The following is a 7,438-nucleotide window of genomic DNA, read 5'->3' on the forward strand; positions in this document are numbered from 1 at the left end:
CAATTACTTTTGTCTGTAATGTCTTTTCGTTATGTCAGACCCCAGAAAGACTAGCTGATTAGTGCCAGCTAATGGGGATATTTATACTGTAAATCAGAAGTTGATTACTTTTTGCAAATCTAATTTGTTTTCCATGTTGCTTCAATGTCGTCATATACAGTGGGGCAAAAAAGTATTTAGATCATTGTCATGCTGAAAGACCCAGCAATGTTTCATCTTCAATGCCCTTGCTGATGGAAGGAGGTTTTCACTCAAAATCTCACGATACATGGCCCCATTCATTCTTTCCTTTACACGGATCAGTTGTCCTGGTCCCTTCGCAGAAAAACAGCCCCAAAGCATGATGTTTCCACCCCCATGCTTCACAGTAGGTATGGTGTTCTTTGGATGCAACTCAGCATTCTTTGTCTTCCAAACATGACGAGTTGAGTTTTTTCCAAAAAGTTATATTTTGGTTTCATCTGACCATATGACATTCTCCCAATCTTCTTCTGGATCATCCAAATGCTCTCTAGCAAACTTCAGACGGGCCTGGACATGTACTGGCTTAAACAGGGGAACACGTCTGGCACTGCAGGATTTGAGTCCCTGGTGGCGTAGTGTGTTACAGATGGTAGGCTTTTTTACTTTGGTCCCAGCTCTCTGCAGATCATTCACTAGGTCCCCCCCGTGTGGTTCTGGGATTTTTGCTCACCGTTCTTGTGATCATTTTGACCCCACAGGGTGAGATCTTGCGTGGAGCCCCAGATCGAGGGAGATTATCAGTGGTCTTATATGTCTTCCATTTCCTAATAATTGCTCCCACAGCTGATTTATTCAAACCAAGCTGCTTACCTATTGCAGATTCAGTCTTCCCAGCCTGGTGCAGGTGTAAAATTTTGTTTCTGGTGTCCTTTGACAGCTCTTTGGTCTTGGCCATAGTGGAGTTTGGAGTGTGACTGTTTGAGGTTGTGGACAGGTGTCTTTTATACTGATAACAAGTGCAAACAGGTGCCATTAATACAGGTAGCGAGTGGAGGACAGAGGAGCCTCTTAAAGAAGAAGTTACAGGTCTGTGAGAGCCAGAAATCGTGCTTGTTTGTAGGTGACCAAATACTTGTTTTTCACCATAATTTGCAAATAAATTCATAAAAAATCCTACAATGTGATTTTCTGAAAAATGTTTCTTCTCATTTTGTCTATCATAGTTGACGTGTACCTATGATGAAAATTACAGGCCTCTCTCATCTTTTTAAGTGGTAGAACTAGCACAATTGGTGGCTGACTAAATACTTTTTTGCCCCACTGCATATGTTTTTAGGTTAAAATGAATGTCAATTCAGCCAGTTTGTGTCCAAAGGGTTACTCCTTCAGAGGCAGTTACAACAGCTAAAATACTTTGGCTGTCATGCAAATGACCAATACGAACATCAGACAGGTCCCAATAATCATGGTAGCTAATGTTTTTATGCAGGCCCTGTATGGGTTTGAATGTTTCATAGTAGTTATATAATTAGCCAAGACATATGCATTCACCACAGGCTGGGAAGACTGAATCTGCAATAGGTAAGCAGCTTGGTTTGAATAAATCAGCTGTGGGAGCAATTATTAGGAAATGGAAGACATATAAGACCACTGACCACCTCTAGTGGTGTGGGGGCTGTGCTTTGGCAAAGTGGGTGGGGTTATATCCTTCCTGTTTGGCCCTGTCCGGGGGTGTCCTCGGAGTGGGCCACAGTGTCTCCTGACCCCTCCTGTCTCAGCCTCCAGTATTTATGCTGCAGTAGTTTATGTGTCGGGGGGCTAGGGTCAGTTTGTTATATCTGGAGTACTTCTCCTGTCCTATTCGGTGTCCTGTGTGAATCTAAGTGTGCGTTCTCTAATTCTCTCCTTCTCTCTTTCTCTCTCTCGGAGGACCTGAGCCCTAGGACCATGCCCCAGGACTACCTGACATGATGACTCCTTGCTGTCCCCAGTCCACCTGGCTGTGCTGCTGCTCCAGTTTCAACTGTTCTGCCTTATTATTATTCGACCATGCTGATCATTTATGAACATTTGAACATCTTGGCCATGTTCTGTTATAATCTCCACCCGGCACAGCCAGAAGAGGACTGGCCATCCCACATATGCTCTCTCTAATTCTCTCTTTCTTTCTCTCTCTCGGAGGACCTGAGCCCTAGGACCATGCCCCAGGAATACCTGACATGATGACTCCTTGCTGTCCCCAGTCCACCTGACTGTGCTGCTGCTCCAGTTTCAACTATTCTGCCTTATTATTATTCGACCATGCTGGTCATTTATGAACATTTGAACATCTTGACCATGTTTTGTTATAATCTCCACCCGGCACAGCCAGAAGAGGACTGGCCACCCCACATAGCCTGGTTCCTCTCTAGGTTTCTTCCTAGGTTTTGGCCTTTCTAGGGAGTTTTTCCTAGCCACCGTGCTTCTTCACCTGCATTGCTTGCTGTTTGGGGTTTTAGGCTGGGTTTCTGTACAGCACTTTGAGATATCAGCTGATGTACGAAGGGCTATATAAAATAAATTTGATTGATTGACTGAAGGGGTACACATATTTGATGAAATGTTGTAATCATAAATGACAGACAGACAAGGACCTTAACTGTTGAATCAATCATATTTGCTTTATTCCACACTTCTTTTAAAAACATACAGCAATACATTTCAATATGGAACATCACACAATTGTAGAGAAACAACTTCTATACTGGATGTAATAGAGTTGAAAAGATTGTTTAGAAAAGTTTAAATAGTAACATATACAGTATTTTATTGGGGGGGGTTACAATTTGTCAAACCAAGCAAAATAGTCAGGAATTGAGAAATACCATATAATTGTATCCCTAATTTCTCTCAGATTAACAGATATACAAGACAAATAAATGACAATTCCACACACACATATTTACCCCCTTGCACACACTGTTTAGTTTAACCATAAAAAATGTATTCCAAATGTCAAAACCTCTAAATGGCATCAACAGTATGATTAAAAGGAACGGAACACAATGCTTACCAGAGAAATTCAAGACAACCTTTTCCCCTACAGTGCAGTTATCCTTCTCTTTAACCCCAGATGCAGGACAGTTTCCCAACCCTGAGGTGGTAGAGGGGCTGATTAAAGCTAACCAACATGCTGAAATAAAAAGTAAGAGTGGTCAGAATACAACTAAAGAAATATGATCCTGAAGGATTTCCCCGGTGATAGGAGAGTAGTTCAGCATCAAGGTCCACAGGATGATCTGGATGGAACGGGAGGCTCTTCTCTTCCTCAGCTTCCCTCCCTCTCCTCTGTTTCACCCTCTGTCCTTCTCTTCATCCCCTGGACTGGACCTGCTCAGCACCCTCAGTAAAAAGACACTGCAGAACATGTCGATAGGCAGAACCGCGGTGAAGATACAGGCACTGAATTTGATGCCGCCACCGGTAGCGTCCTTTGACATAAGGAGGCAAAGTGTCAGCAACCGTGCTATGATCACATATGCCACCCTGTGCCTTAGGAGTCTGCACTTGAGGAAGACTACAGGCTGGACAACAGCCAGGTAACACTCCCCACAGATGCATCTCCAGAAAAGTGAAACCTTATGGGATCAGGAAAAGAGTAGTTTGGTTCCTTCATTGCTGCATGTCCTATGTTTCTTTAGTCTCTGAAGACTAGGAAGAAATGAGTTCTAAGACAAAGAGGGGGAGAGAAAAACAAGAGGAGAGATAATTAGGGGATCCGGAGAGGTGGACACTTAGTGTAAAACACGTTTTATCATCACAGGAAGTAACCTAATACTCATGAATAGACAATGTTATTATTACAAATTGATATAATTTACTGTGGGTTTTCAAGACAACGTAAGACAGAGTTAACTGTACCTCCCGTGGCTTGTTCTTATTGGGGTAGAATGAGTGTCTATTCCTCTGTCCAGGGATTAGGATTTAGAACCTACAGTATGCTGTGAAGAAGACTCAAAACAAGATGACACTCATCTAGACTAGCCATAATTTGACTAATGTGTTGACATTTGAAATGACGTGCCTCTGCCATTAAAATAGCTGACTTTAAAGGGATAGTTTGGGAGGCTCTTTTTCTAATTCCGAAGAGTTAGATAAACTTGTGGATACCATTTTCTATATCCGAGTCAAATATTAAAGAATTTAGAGCTAGTTCCGCAATCCAATGCTAACTAGCTAAGCACAAATACGCCAAGTTTCATGCACGTCCAGCCCCTATTCATTTGTGACTCACCACCTGGATTCTGTATTATGTAGCAACATTTGAATTTCTGTGTTTTACATTGGATAAAAGTAGAGACTCAGAGCTACAAAAATGGTATATCATACACTGCATTTGAGGAAACAGTGGGGAAGTAATTCTGCTTTGAAAGTTGTTCAACTTGTAAACTCACTTTTGAGAAAACCATCTTCAATGTTTTGGTACTACTATCTACACCCACTCAGCATTGGTCACCCTCTTATTAAGCCTTAGCCCCACCCACATATTTAAGGGATGATCCAACTGTTCTGTACTAACTTGCCAGCTACTTCCAGGCATCTAAGCGAGAGAATAGCTCACTGAACATTACTTGCCCTATGAGAGAGAACAGCTCACTGAACATAACAGCTCACTGAACACAACTCACCCTATCGCTCTATAGTTTCACATTCAGAGCACACACTGGACGCACTGGCCAATAAGTACCGAGGTAAAGAGAGTTTCAGGTGGATATTAAACAGATATTCGCGCTTTCCAACATCAATAGCTTTCCAACCTCTTGAGCTACAGACTCCAAATAAGTGTCATGATATTGGAAAAATTGTGCACAACGTTGCACAGGTCTTATTTTCACAATTTGGACACTAATTTGCTTTCCAAAGCTAATAAACATGTGGAAATTTGAGCAGCATTTTGTATTCCTATATTAATTAGTTAGGGAGCGTAAACAAAGTATAAACTGTTTTTACATTTGAATTTCAATAGCTTCTTGGTCATGTGACCTACTGACCTCAACCAAGGTTCAGAATGCCCACTAACCACCGTTTTAAATTGCACACCCTTTAGTTTGTCCATTCTCATCTCCCACGATTTGATATGAAATTTAATAAGTGTTACATTTCAAATCCTCCTTGGTCATGTGACCTACTGACTTCAAACAAGGTTCAGAATGTCCACTCAGTGGGCTTAGTTTGTCCATTTTCATCTCACTCGATAGTAGTAGTGCAAAATAGTGCAAAAAATAAGTGTGTGCAATGTGTGTCTATGCCATCGGCTTAAATAGAACCAGTTGTGAAAGTTTTAGGAGTAATGGTTAAAGAGCTATTGAAATGTGAAAAATTTGATTTGTCACTATGATGACGGTCCCTTACTGCAGTTGGTGGACGTAAGGAAAACTACATGCGAATATCCATCGAATATCCAACCTGAAACTGTCATTACCTCGGTCCAATAAGTAGGGCTGTTCCCAAAGGTCTAACCTCACAACTACAGTCAAGCACACAAGCTAACTGGCTAATTGGCTAGCTACTAACAGACACATAATGAAAACACCCCACTCTGACCATTTTACCTGCACTAGCAGAGCTGGTTAGGCTTTTTCATGTTATCCAGAGCATTGGTGACTAACTGTGCTGCTGGCAACAATTGAATTACGTTTTGTTGCTGACATTGACTGACACCGGACATTTTCAACAGGTGTTAAGCGTTCAAAAATGTGTCAGTTATTCTGCACTCTGGCACAATAAGATGAGTCTTTTGTTAACAAATGTAGCCAGATAGCTAGCTAGGTAAACAATGACTCCCAACGCATGACATAACATTAGTAAGCAAACCAGCCAGCTAACGTTAGCTAGCTAGCTAACAGTACACATTAACTTGAAATGAAATACTTTGCCAAAATTAGAGTGGAGTTTTATGTTAAGACATGGAGCTAGCTAGCTAAACAATGGACCATATTCACAACTCATTACTACCCTGCATGAATCCACAGGTAGCTAACCTACCAGGTTCTATGGCTATAATTAGTCAAGCAAATGTGTTTGAGATACGAAGGATAAGATCATACACATAACATTAGCTAGTGACCCAGCCAGCTAACGTTAGCTAGCTAACAGTACACTTGAAATGAAACCACTTTCTGTCAAAATTAGAAATGTGTAATACCTGAAAATCTTACCAGTATACATAATATTTGGATGCATCTCTAGTCTGATACCTACATGTTTGCCCTTAGTTTGACAATGTAATCCAGACTGGTGTTTGTATCATCTCTTTAACTAACATACTCGAATTGCACTGATTTCAAAACTCGGTCCCCCAGAAAGTGGAGAGCATACACATAACGTTAGCGAGGCAGCCAGCCAACTAATATTATCTTGCTAACAGTGCACTTTAACTTGACATTTCTGCAGTTTTACTACACAATAAAAAAAAATTCAAAAGCCGTGTTCAACATGATTACCTAAACATACTGACCAGCTCCAATAGACAGACGCATGCTATATAGTAGACCTATCCAAAGTCCTCTCGGTATGTCCAGCCACCCATTATCTCAGCCAATCATGAATAGTGGAAAGGTTGCCGCCTTTTTCTGTGGCTAAACCAACTAGGGTCATAATTTAACCATTTTATTTGTATTTACAGATGGCATACAAGTTTGATTTTAAGGCACATGAAAGTTCACCTGTTCAAGAAGGAATTTCTGCAAAAAAAACGCATTTTGCTAAAAAAATATTTTTTTACATTCAAACAGCTCTCCTGTGAAGTCGTGACTTAGGATATATGCCTAGTTTCCTGAATCGGGTCAAATTTAACAAAATTCTGTAATCTTAGTGACAAACAAGGAACCTAAGTTCAAAGTAGAACATACAATTATCATCAAAACAACCATAAATTAATGCTTATACTAAATGAATGGGCCTAATCCCATACCTATCCACCCCATCCTAAAATGTATTGTAAAATTAATCAAGCCAACAACAATCAAGAAATGCTAAACAAGTGTTGCAGCTGTACTTAACAAACAACACTAATGCTCACATGCAGTGTCTCACAAAATTATATTGCTACATGCCACAAAAAAATAAAAATAAATAAATAAAAAATATCAAATGAAAAACAACAAAATTTATTAAACAACCATGTTGCAGGTATTAAGAAGCTAGGCTGCGCCACTGTATTGGAAGGACAATTTTTTATTATTAAATGCGTATTTAACAAATCGCTCTACCATAATTTAGTGATAGTTTGTCACAAAAACCTGTACTTTCAGTGCCCACAATTGTAAGTCTAACGTATCTCTGGCACTCTATGGCATTGCAGCCTTCCCTCTCTGTAGAGGTGCATCAGGGGTGAGACCAGGACACTGAAGATGTTAACAATCACTAACAAGGGGAAGACCTTGCAGTAAAGGTCAAGACTAGAAAACAGAGCGGTCCAACCAACAACCATCGG

At 40.6% G+C, this 7,438-nt stretch overlaps 1 long non-coding RNA gene across 1 annotated transcript; it reads right to left on the reverse strand.

Annotated features, from left to right (window-relative positions):
* Window positions 1-2,598: 2,598 nt before the first annotated feature.
* Window positions 2,599-6,531, reverse strand: LOC149974988 (uncharacterized). Its single transcript, XR_016488668.1, has 2 exons — window positions 3,865-6,531; window positions 2,599-3,671 (listed from the first exon to the last, which is right to left on the reverse strand). It is a non-coding gene; the product is annotated as an uncharacterized LOC149974988 (long non-coding RNA).
* Between the last annotated feature and the right edge of the window lie 907 nt (window positions 6,532-7,438).

Source organism: Oncorhynchus mykiss, chromosome 19 (genome assembly GCF_057628025.1).
Source record: "Oncorhynchus mykiss isolate SJ-2025 chromosome 19, ASM5762802v1, whole genome shotgun sequence".
Classification (NCBI taxonomy): Eukaryota; Metazoa; Chordata; class Actinopteri; order Salmoniformes; family Salmonidae; genus Oncorhynchus; species Oncorhynchus mykiss.